Source organism: Bombus pyrosoma, linkage group LG10, assembly GCF_014825855.1.
Source record: "Bombus pyrosoma isolate SC7728 linkage group LG10, ASM1482585v1, whole genome shotgun sequence".
In the NCBI taxonomy this organism is placed as follows: Eukaryota; Metazoa; Arthropoda; class Insecta; order Hymenoptera; family Apidae; genus Bombus; species Bombus pyrosoma.
The window spans coordinates 10,664,690-10,676,805 of record NC_057779.1 but is presented as its reverse complement, the minus strand read 5'-3'; the positions used below and the strand labels follow the sequence as shown (position 1 = coordinate 10,676,805).

Here is a 12,116-nt window from a genome sequence, read left to right as displayed (position 1 = left end):
GTCGCTGGGAATACCAGGCCGACTGCCGATTGCCTATTTGCACAAATATCGGGCGTATAGTCTCTTTCTTGAATAAATAAAAGCACCGTTTACGGTGCTGCGTAATTACCAGTGATCATAGAACAGATCGACTTTCTCCGTTGGGAGGATTCGCGCGACCGATTCTTTTTGTCCAGAGATCGGGCGAAAAACGAACGATCGTTCGTACGATATATCTGGAAAAGAAGTTTCAGGCTTTCTGCCAGTTCGAGTCAACGATCAACGTATAAATAATAGTAATAATAATAATAATAATAATAATAATAATGCATAAATTTGTAAGATGCACGTGTGGATGGAAATGGGCAGCGAACATCTCGACTATTATTATACGTTGCTCGACCGTATGTTGTTAAACAGGACATAATCGTGGTTACTTGAGTCAATGTCATGCGCAAAGATGACGGTTGTAACTGTTACAATGAGCTGAAAATAGAATACTCGAATCGCTATGTATACATGTCTATGCTTTATTGTTCAACGATTGCATAAGACTGTTTCGCCAAGTGTCGTTATATCAATTACCTAACGTGTAACGTGGTAAAAAAGATGGAATATCGTATTATACGGTAGATAATTTCGAAACGTTGGAACGTTATCTAATATATTATAGATTTAGAGGCTAGTATAAAAAATTGCGTATGAAAAAAGCTTCCAGACTCACCGAAACACGCTGTTGAGATCGAATATTGTTTAAAACGAACGTTCCAAGTTGAACGAGTTAGAATAGTACACACCGTTGTATCTCTGTAGCAAGTTGTAAATACTTGGAGAAGAAGCTGTACGTTTGCTGTGGATCGTTTAAACGCCTTGTTACTTCTAACGTATCGCTAACCACCGTAGTCGCTATAATAATTAGTTATCTTATCGCTTGTAATTATCTACCTGTGCTTATCCGTACATGTATAATTTGTATTAAAAGTCACGGTTACAAAAACTATTAATTATCTGTGTCAAACTATCGGTCGTCTGTCGCACGATCATCGCGCAAAGAACGATTCATCGGGATCTTGATTCATCGCGATATTATTAATGAAATCGCTGTCGTTTTATCCTTCGCGCTATTTATTAGCGGCAATTTCGTGACAGTACTTGTCACGAAAGAATCGCCTCTTTATCCTGTGTAGCCGCTTCGTTTGAAATGTGCGCGTCGATATCCCGCCATGTGTCGCGACGAACTGTTAAATTACGACGCCACCTTTCCCACCGACGGGAAACTTTTAATACTCGCCCATCATCTCGCGCGGACACACGCGCTTAATCATCGTTCGATACTTGACGCTTATTGTACGCGGTTTGTTAATTCGCGGCAAATACACATCTTGAATCGCCGTTTCTAGATTTTACATAGAAACGTTTTTACATTAGTTTCAAGGTTGACTTTCAGCGACTTACTCGATGCTACTAAAATTTCCACATGTTTTTATAACGCGTACCATATAATCATAACAGTTTTACGTAATATACTATATTTCATCCTACATCTATGGATCCTATATGTACAGTATGATGAATACAGCGATGAAAAGGTGCGGATGAATTAGCAGCTCGAACGTCTGCGATTATTCAACTAATTATTTCTTATGTACGTTTACGTAATGAAAGGTTGGTTTGTTTGTTTGTTTGTTTGTTTGTTAGTATGGGCTGACGATCCGAAGCTTCGAGAAACAGGTGGATATTTTATAAGAAAACAGATGTAATTACCTTATCGCGCTTTAATTATACCTTTATGTACTCTAGCGTGAATTAAATCGTTGAATTTGACGATTAAAAGTATCATACAAATATTACATAACAGTAGCGAATTACTTTATTAATTGCAAAATTTCATACGTAGCGATTCTTGATAATTAAGATAAATACAGAGTTTCTCGTGGCGAATGAAGCGAGCCTGCAAGGAGAAACGAATCTAAAACGTTGAGAATAACGTTTTTGAGACGAGATTGCTTTGCCACGTGTACATGTGCGTACAGTTATTTTTTTAATTATTATAAAATTACGATAAAAATTACGTTAATTTTCATAGATAGAAATTCACATATATCGTTCTATCGTAACTGAATAAGCTGATCGAAGCTGATAATTCATAAATCGATAAATACTTGGAGAATAAGAATTGAAACATTTTTACGATTATCAAATACGAACCAACGGTTTGATATTCCAACAAAACCGATTACTTTCCTTTTATCGCGATATTAATAATTTCGTGCATTAATAACTTGTACCAAAGACACTTGGAGTTATATCGCTATTATTTTATCGCTATATTATACCGCTATATGTATCGATTATACCTAGTATAATATATATATGTAGTTATAATTGTTGAGATATGTATAATTCTCTGTGCTGGACTAGGTTAAACGTGCAGTAAGAATACTTGTAGTGAATACTTGCGAGTATTAGTGTGTGGGAGTATTTGTGTGCGCAGCGTCTCAAAAACAGATGGCCGTAAACTGGTCAGTCGTTAGAAGCATGTCGAAGGGTCGTCAGTAAACAGTCAGGTAAAGAAGAAAGTGCTGAGACGCGTGCAGATATGTATCGATAAATATAATAGAGATCGTCCATTAAATAAATGTATAACTATTTAAACATTAATTAAAAGCGTAAATTTTTTGTTCCTATAACATTATTTCGGTTTCAAAGATCCAAAATTCTCAACAATAATAATACATATTTCTCACGGAACAGCGGGGGATTATCGATGAAACAGTCGACAAATTTTAGTCATTTTGTAAATATAAAATAGACGAATCTTTCAAATAATTTTTAATCGTAATTATCAAATCGTTCGCAAATCTCCTCGATTAAAAGTACCAACGACCGAGTACTCTGTCAGCCAGTAATTCTCTCGTTTTCTCTCGTTTTCTCTCGTTTTCTCTCGTTTTCTCTCGTTTTCTCGGTTTTGGGGTCGTTACGAGTAGCTGTTTTCCACGTGAACGAATTATCAAGGTCTTCCTGGCCATGACTGTTGCCGCGTAACAATCAACCGCTAATACAACTATCATCGAGACGAATTATAAGAACAAGAGCGCACGCATCATGGCCCGCGACTTTGTCGGATTTTCGCATTTTACGAAACGAAACGCGTACATGTAAGATTCAGGTGACCTCGAACGTGCCTTGAATCTGCAAACATGCTTGACATTGTGAGAAATGTGCCAGCAGAAGGAGACAACACCGGTAAAATTTCCGACTAGGAAATTCTGCCACTAGGATAGTATTGCTGCGTATAAGAGAAATTTGTAATTCCAGTCGGCGACAACTTCTTTCCAGTTCTTAAGACTGTATTTGTAGGTCGTGCGATCGTGTTGTCGGCAGAAAAATCTACCCGTAAATCTAATTTTTCCCCGCCAACCACCGATCAGTCGTCAACAGATCGATATAAAATGTTTCTTTTCCATACATTCCATTTTTATCGCGCCTATCGTATCAAATTGTTGCGTTCATTCGTATACTTTGTACACTTTGATCGCGCTGTATTTTCTCCGCGCTATATGTTCGCTGTTTCGCTAAATCGTTCCATTGACTAGCCACGTGATTTGCTTAATTCTCACGTTGGCCTTTTTGCTCAATTTTTCGACGAAGGTCGGTAGAAAGCGTTTGCATTCCTAGTAGCAACGTGAAAGAATGTGTTTATGCACCGTATTCGTGTAAATACCATCGCAGAGGTCGTTTAACCAACGGATCTCGTAAATAGTGAAAGGATTTAGTGGAATTAACGACCTAGAGTCGAGTAGAAAAAAAAGACCTTATATCTGGTGTAAACTTTCTCCGAATAAATTGCCCGATAGTCTTCCATACGACAAGATTTGTTTTAGAAATATGATTTTTTTAGAAATATGTCTTGGCTATTTCTATCCAGAGATTAAATTATTCGTTTCGATCGCGACGCGCTACTAAAGATACTAAACTTGAAAACACCATCTATATCGCAAGAACTACGTACATGTAATTCGTATATTCTTCTGAAATGCAAAGCGAACGAATCTAGACGAAATACATACGTAACAATGAAAATGAGATTCGCGTACATTGTCGGTCAATGTTTCAACGTAACTGCGACGTATTTGAACCGATTGTTAGAGCGGGGTCGCTTGTACTCATAATGATTTTTAGGCTGGCGAGGTACGAGAGGCTCGGTCTGTAATTAACCGAGCATCGAGAGAAGAAAGAAACGAGTTATTTGCAAACTGCAGAGTGGAGAACGGACAATGGAGAGTCGAAACGGTAAAAAAAAGCTTATGTGTCCTATATCGTTTTCAAAGGCGATTACGTAGCGCGTAGTTATCGCTCGATGTTTGTCAACACGAGTTTATCGAATAAATTCCGTATTAGATGAAAGATTAGTTTAGAGTTTACAGGTATAAATAATTATAAAGTACAGAGCCCAGCGATAAATTAAACCAGATAATAGTATATAATATCGTAGGAACATGTATTGTTACTTAGCGATAATACCGCGTATTAGCTTTTAAAAGCTATCATCGAGGGGAATCGCGTTTAGTAATGCGATCGCGCGATGCTATCTTATTGAAATATATCATATCTTATTTTATGTACGGATAAAGTGAAACAAACGCAATTAGATTAAATTCTATTATCATTTAGTACTGAATAAAAGGCAGATACACTAAGGAGCAATTTACGATAGTTACAAGTAACATGGATTGTAAAATCGATTTTCAAATAAAATTGACAGCGCGATAGCTTTTAAGTAGCTTTTAAGAAGCAATACTTGCACGATACCAACGTTGATACCCGCGTACCGTTTTTACGCGAGTTGGTTCGAACGCTTTCCAGGAAAAATATCAAGTTCTTGTTTTTACCGCCTAACACGATACCAGCTGCGTCTTTTTATAAATATCCGGTTGAATTCGTCTCTTTGCGTTCGGAGCTTTTTTGCTATCGCGTTGTTCTCCGTTGCGATCTGATCTAAGAATGCAATCTCCGTTGCGATCAGAAAACTTTAAAAGATTATAAGATCCTAGAGATGGTATTTGTCGTTCGAGGTTCGAAAGACCAGCCCCGTTGATCTTTTTATCGGGACTGTAACAAACTGAATAACTGAATGTTCCGTAATTGAGATTGTGCTAAACTCGAGCGAACCTTACTACACAACCCTGTGACTTGGCTAAATTGAATAATTAAATTGAACCACGGTTGAATCTGTGACTCAACCTCGTTCTCTTCCAATCCAAGAGTTGGTCGATATCTTTGCAAGCTGCACTTAGTCGAGAATTTCTCACGGTTCCCAATCGATTTCTTTCCTTCGAAACAGATATTCGAAGAAACAGATAGCGGATATTAGGTACAATGGAACGATGCGTAGCACCTTATCTCTTTCTTTTTCTTTTTTTCTCTTTTTCTTTTCCTTTTTCCTTCTTTTTCTACTACATGATATTTCTATCGCCCATCGTTTCTTCGGTGTCTCCAAACAGCGTAAAGTTATCCGATAATATCTCGAAAAAGAAAAAGAGAGTAAATATTTAAATGCGTAAAAATATTCTCGTGCGTAACATGTATCTCGGACGGTCGTGGACTAGTTTAAACAAACGCGTCACGAAGAAGCTACTCTCTTTTTGGTCGCGAAATATACTCGTTCGCGCGAAATAAGGATAGAAAAAGAGATAAAGAAGAGACACGCGCGAGCAAAAGAAAAGGATCTCGGTACTCTATACTATAGTACCGAGTAGAGTGTATGACTCGTCGTGGTAATTATCTCGGTGGTTGGAAAAAGAAAAAAAAGAAGAAAAGAAAAAAAGACAGAAAGTTGGCAAAGGAAGACGAGACGAAGGGAAATGGAGCATAGCCCTGCACCGGAACCTCCCACGATTGTATGCTAAAGCAACGATTGCGAGAGCACTGTCTGCAAATTCACCTTTTATCCGCTACACGAAACTCAGTCGTACTTTCGTCGTTTCGTGATTTATAGATATGATAGCGAACACGAGTTCATCGGTGCGTCGAGAGTTCTGCGAAAGTGGAAAGAACAAAGTCAAAAGTACGGAACTTATTGTATCGGTTGCACGCCGGTCAGAAGGAAATCGACGGAAACGAGAAAGGGGATGACGTGCGGGGAAAATGCGTCATCGAATTGCGTACGCGACTTGCACGTGCGTACGTATGTATACGTGTAAGAATTACGTAAATAAGATGGATGGTGTAGAGTCATGAAAATCTACATACACCTATTTTAATTACGTGTATTTTTGACTTAGGAACGAAACGAAGAACGCACTTTGCCACGAGATTTACCCTACTAATTTAATACTTACATATCAACGATATGCAACGATTATCAGTGTATTTGTCAAAGGAATTTAAAAAGTTGAAACGTTTGTGTAACTCGGAAAAATCTTGCGACGAAATCGGAAATTACAAAGGCTCGAATTTGTTCAATGCCAAGCAGATAGAAAGGCGTTATCGGTTTACAAATTGTTAAGCAGACAAGGACCCTCAAACGTTGTAAAATATATCGATACGGTGAAAACCTTTACGCTGAAACCGTGGATATTTAACAAAAGGAAAGAAAGAAAGAAAGAAGAATAGTATATACCATTGTAAGTAAGAATTTCACTGTAATTTCAATTTCTGCGTAAAACCTGTCTCAACATAAGTGACAAGTATATCGCTTTTACGATATAAATTATACTATTTATATTATTTATATATATATATAGATTATAATACGTCGAATTATATAGTACCTGATGGCGGAAGGTATATAGGTAAAAGCCAAAATACGTAAAAGTAGTTGTTTCGTCGCCATTGGAACAAAACGTGTATATATAATAGCTTTACAGCTCTTGAAGCACTACGTTATTTAGATAGCTGCGATATAAAAGGGAAAGAGACGTGAACAAGGAGGAAAATAAAAAAGCGAATAACCACATCTCTGATACGTAGATAGACGTAATAAGAAAAAGTGACAAGTAAATATAGTGGTGTAACGTCGGCGTCGTTGTGCTGCGCTCGCTCAAAGGCCGTTGGACTCTGTGAAACTTTCGCTTGACGCTTTCATGCGGTGATGCAGGAAAAAAGAATTGTCTCGAACACACCAGAGAAAAAACAGAGAAAAAAACAGAGAAAAAACAAAGGAAAAAACAGCCGACGTTCGAATTACGTAGCAAACTTCATCTCGACGAAATTCAATTTTCTTACTAATTAGCAATCTTAAATATACGATTAGCACCAGAGATGCTCTTGGTCGAGTATCGTAGCGCGTTAATACAACGAATAATTGACCGTTAGAACGTGCGGCTCGAATATTTATTAAGAACCTTCGACTAACAAACTACGATTATCGATTATAAGAGTGTATTCGAATTAATGGCAGACTAACGATCGAAAGATATTTCGTCGACTGTGTCGTGTCGTGTCGTGTCGTGTCGTGTCGTGTCGTGTCGTGTCGTGTGTAATCTAAATCCTTTATTTACAACCTTATCGATGATGTATTAAAATTAGATACACGATCTATAGAAATATCAAATATCGTTTAAGCATTATCGCTGCAATCAGTACCGATAGTCAGAAATTTCCTCGTGTCTGTGATATAATGCTAAATCGATCGATCTAACAAGGGATAAAATCGTTCCGAGTCTAATTTTCTATTTTTCTAATTCTAATTTTGTAGTTAATTTATATTCTGTGAGAAATAAGGGAGCGTCCATACATTTTCTAACAGTGTTTGAATACTCACGATTTCGTGAGTCACTCTATACAGGTAGAGATAAGGAAGTCATAATTTCGTCATACGGACGAAGAAGCGTCTTTGTACCAATTTATACTGTTGGTTTCGCAAGAAGGGGCTGCCAACAGCGGTGATTCTCTTCTCGGTCAAGCAGTTGGTAGTTGCGTCGTTGAATGTTCGTGGCCGATAGCTGGAAAGTTTGATCGAGTCCTATCGGGGGTGAAATTGGCGATCGTGCTATGAAATAAACTGTGGCGCGTGAAGAAGAATATAGAAGAAAGAAAAAGAAAAGGAAAAAGAAAAAGAAAAGGGTAAAGGGGCACCGACAAGATTCGTCGGAGAAGCCGGCGAGGCGAACCTTCTCAAGGAAGGAAGCAAGGAAACCGAGATTCGTGCCGGGACTTTCTCACGACGGTGGCATCGTAATCGCTATCGCGAATCTCTCGTTGGATCCTAATTGCAATCTCTTACGGCCGCCTACGAGTAACCGCAGTCGTTTAAATTTGTGTCATTATATTTGTTCGTGTGCACGATGCAAGCTTCTACTTTCGTCGATGCAGAACGAGAGGAGAAACGAAAGGTGAAACGAGGGGCTCGGTGCGTAAAACCATCAGCCATGTCGTTGAAGGAAAGTCTTCAATGCCTAGTAGCGACGTATCGTATTTGTTCGACGCCTTGAATCGACAATGACACTTTGCGCGTAACAATTTAGTAATAATTAGTGGATATTTTTGTCAATGGAACTGAAGAAATGGAAGACGGTATTTTATCTAGCGAATGTAGTAACAATGTGTTACAAGATGAATGTTACACTTGCGATATTTATATACTTTTCCATATTACAAATTTCTGATCTAACTTATCGATAATAACCTATCTATAGGGTAATTAACGAGAGATAATAATTAAGGGTAATGAACGAGAGTTGAAGAGCAGACGAGCGAATTCGATCGATTGAACGTTAACCAAGATTTTGTTCGAATAAATGGAAATTCCATCGTATTATGAAATATCGTTTAAAGTTGTAGAAAGCAAAGGGAATCGCAACGTGGGAATCGTGACCGCAACGGCCAAGTGCGTAGTACAAAGTACGACCTCGTATCGTGCATGTACACGCGTTATTACATATTTTCTCGAAGCCGGTGATTACCGACGATCTGGTGGCTGGCGACCGAGCTACGTAACGGCTCTTACGCGGAGCTCTTAAAACGTCGAAATAAGCTTTGCACGACGACATTCCTAAGGCGGAATTTACGCGTCTTGACGACGCTCGCGCGACAATTCGCCTAACGGGCATTCCTATTAATAACTAGCTTTCTTAGTTAAACACGGACCTTAGCATAGCTCGATTTACGGCACGTAATACAGAGATTAGGATTCCGGCATTGTTCGACACGATCGAAACTCGGTTATTAGCTAAAATACGCGATACGTGCGTGTAACGTTTACCGCCTAAGGGAATTGATTGTTTCGAGCGTTACGCACAGATGATAGTAAATGATGATAGTAAATATCGATATCTTCGAATTGAAAAATCTTTGAGCTAGGTTATCAAAGGGATAATATATGCGGCGTAAAATTTCCGCTTAATCCGCGCTCGATAGCCAGGGACGCGTTGTAAACTCGGTGTTTGTATTAAGAGTAATTCGCAATCGTACGACTACGGTACAAGTTGCCGAGCTTTCCGACTCGAAGGAATATCGCGACCTTTCCGGAAGGTCCATTTTCCTCGACACCTCGCGTCAGTTCACATAATTTTCAATATCGTATTTTTGCCTTTTAACGTCCGCGATCGTGACTTTTCCAATACCATGTATTTCGCTTGTGCTCCATCCGTAAGGCTCTATCGTATTTAACAAATTTTCCAAACATCTAAACTTTCCGTAACGTCAAATTACGCTAAATCCAAAATAATTCGTCTATCGTTGTACCATAAATACCACTATGATCGCTAGAGACTTTACGACAGTGACCTATCGTAATATCGAATAACTGGGAACGCTAACTAATAACTAACGACTCGCAAACTAATATCGCAAATGAGAATGAAAATTTCTATGTTAGATAACTTGGAGCATCTAGCGAACATCTAGCGAGCATCTAGCGAGCATCTTAGCGAGCATCTAGCGAGATCGAAACGGGTCGAGTCGAAAGCAATTACGATACCGTATTGGCAATATTATCGTATTCGGGCCCATTAACAAACGTTTCCGACGATATTCCGCGGACGTAAAAGTCGATCGCGGTGATCCGGACGTCCTCGATTCAAAAAACCGCGCCACGAGCGACGTATAAAAGAGCGACTTGGGTCGGGAGGATAAAAAATCAAGACCACTTTCTACAGCGTCTGTGCTCCAGTTACGATCGAGTTATATGTATACTACACAGAGTGTATGTTTGTGCGGTTATAAAGCGATCGAGGTGCAAGATCATGGACCGTTTGAAAAAAGATCGAGCGACCAGCCTCCTGGCGGCGTTTCTGGCTTCGCTTTGCCACATTATTCGCACATTCCTTAAGGACGTCGATCAGCTTAATGCAAAAGGTTTATTTGTATTTTATTTATATTTAGAAAGGATACTTTGATAACGTAAATCGGTTTCAATCACGCAAGGTATTGATCGTTGCCGATGATTTAGTCAATTTTAATTTCAAAAATTCTGCGCCGAACGCCGAACGCTGAACGCTGAACGCTGAACGCGGTGAAACCGCTTCACCTCGAACGGACAGTCAAGATCGCTTCCTGCAGGATTTCATTTCGTGCCTTGGCAAGGTGATCAACAAGACCCACCGACGAGGTCAACGATTCCGAGTTTTTGCGTTCTTTTCTTTGGCACGGACAACCGATCGATAAGATAAAATTTCATTTCTATTAATAAACGTTCAAACGTTTTCACCCGAATCCTGTAACTATATAACGCTGTATGTAGCCATAGGAAAGAAAGAAAGAATTTCTCCTCGAAACAGACTATAATCCAGCGACAGGTTGGTCCGTTTGCATTTTCATCGAGACAAACTCAAAGGCCGAACAAAAGCCAGAGGTTAGTTTTCAGCCGCTGGAATTTTAATAAGCCAGCGTTCTGTCTAACGACCGGCGAGACAAACGGAAATACGCGTTCGAGCGTCTGTTCCACAGGATGGTAGAAACAGGTGAATCGGGCATCTACCGCGTTTATTCCATTTATCGTCGTGCAATCGTACGTCAATCGCTGTCTCGCATCAACTTTTATCGATATTAATTTAGCGATGAGCTCGAGTACGTGCGAACGAACGTAAATAGCTACACATAAGCAAGCGGAAAAAGCAAAAGAAACGGTACTTTCGAGTAGGTTGGTGTTTAAACGCGACATATTCGATGCCTGTGCGAGTAGCTTGGCAAATAAAAGGAATCGCGACTAAAATCCGGCACTAGTCGAACGAGTTCGAGACTTTATTACCCTTCAAATCATTTTTCTCGATTACATCGATGAAATTTTCACGCCTAATCTAATCGCCCGCTAATAACCGGCTATTTCCTTTTTTTCTCTCTCTCTCTCTCTCTCTCTCTTTTGCGAAGGCATAGAGTATACAGAGTATAGAGAGCGTGCGGTTTAAATGGATCTTTACGAACGTCCCCGAAACTATTCGTAACAGCGGAGAATATTTGGGAAAAAGGTTAAACGATTTCCAGACTGATGCAATTTCACGTGGATTAATTAATTAAATATAATTAATTAACAATGAAAATACAAAGGATCGACATAACATGTCCAAAGAAAAATACTGTACTATACGCGATTCGCATTCGATATTCTACAGCTTTAATTGGATTTCATCTACGCTTTAATAATATATATTATCCTGATGTTATAAACCCGATATAGGATAGTAATTAAGAAATATATATAAAAAGTGCCACAGGAACGTATCAGATTATGGTAAAAAAATCCGTGTTTCCAGGACGGAACACGTACGTTTCTTAGCTTTCTTTTCGTTAACGATGCAAGTTTCTCTAATAGCGAATGCGTGCTTTTGGCGATTCCTATAAGCCGATGCACAACGCAAACGCAACAAGGGACAGGGAAATGCATTAGAAAACGCATAGATGCGAGCTCGTGACTAAACTCTCTTAATCTGTTTCCGGTTGGCGCACGCACCTGCAGCAAAGTCCGTTCCTTTCTTTCGCGTGTTTAGCGTTTTCACACCTGACAGAAAGGTATCGTTAAAAGTTTTGTCGCCTAAGCACCAACCACTCGGCATTCGATCTGCTTCCTTGCAGCTTCTGTTCCAGTCAGAGCCATGTCAGAATCGGTGAAATTTCTCAAGTCCGATATACAAATACGTGACGCAGAAGATGACGATAGAACGCACGACGACTACGAATTTCATGCGTGACGAACGATA

At 39.3% G+C, this 12,116-nt stretch overlaps 1 protein-coding gene across 5 annotated transcripts in view; it reads right to left on the bottom strand.

The window, feature by feature from the left end:
* LOC122572065 overlaps window positions 1–12,116 on the bottom strand; it is a 64,689-nt gene that overhangs the window by 27,896 nt on the left and 24,677 nt on the right. The window contains exon 1 of one of the 5 annotated variants that reach the window (XM_043736604.1): window positions 704–841. The exons of 3 other annotated variants lie outside the window; for them this stretch is intronic. The gene's annotated coding sequence lies outside the window, so the exon portion shown is untranslated. Of the gene's footprint in view, window positions 1–703; window positions 842–12,116 lie in introns of those variants that run through there. One more of the 5 variants, XM_043736607.1, reaches the window with a different exon arrangement.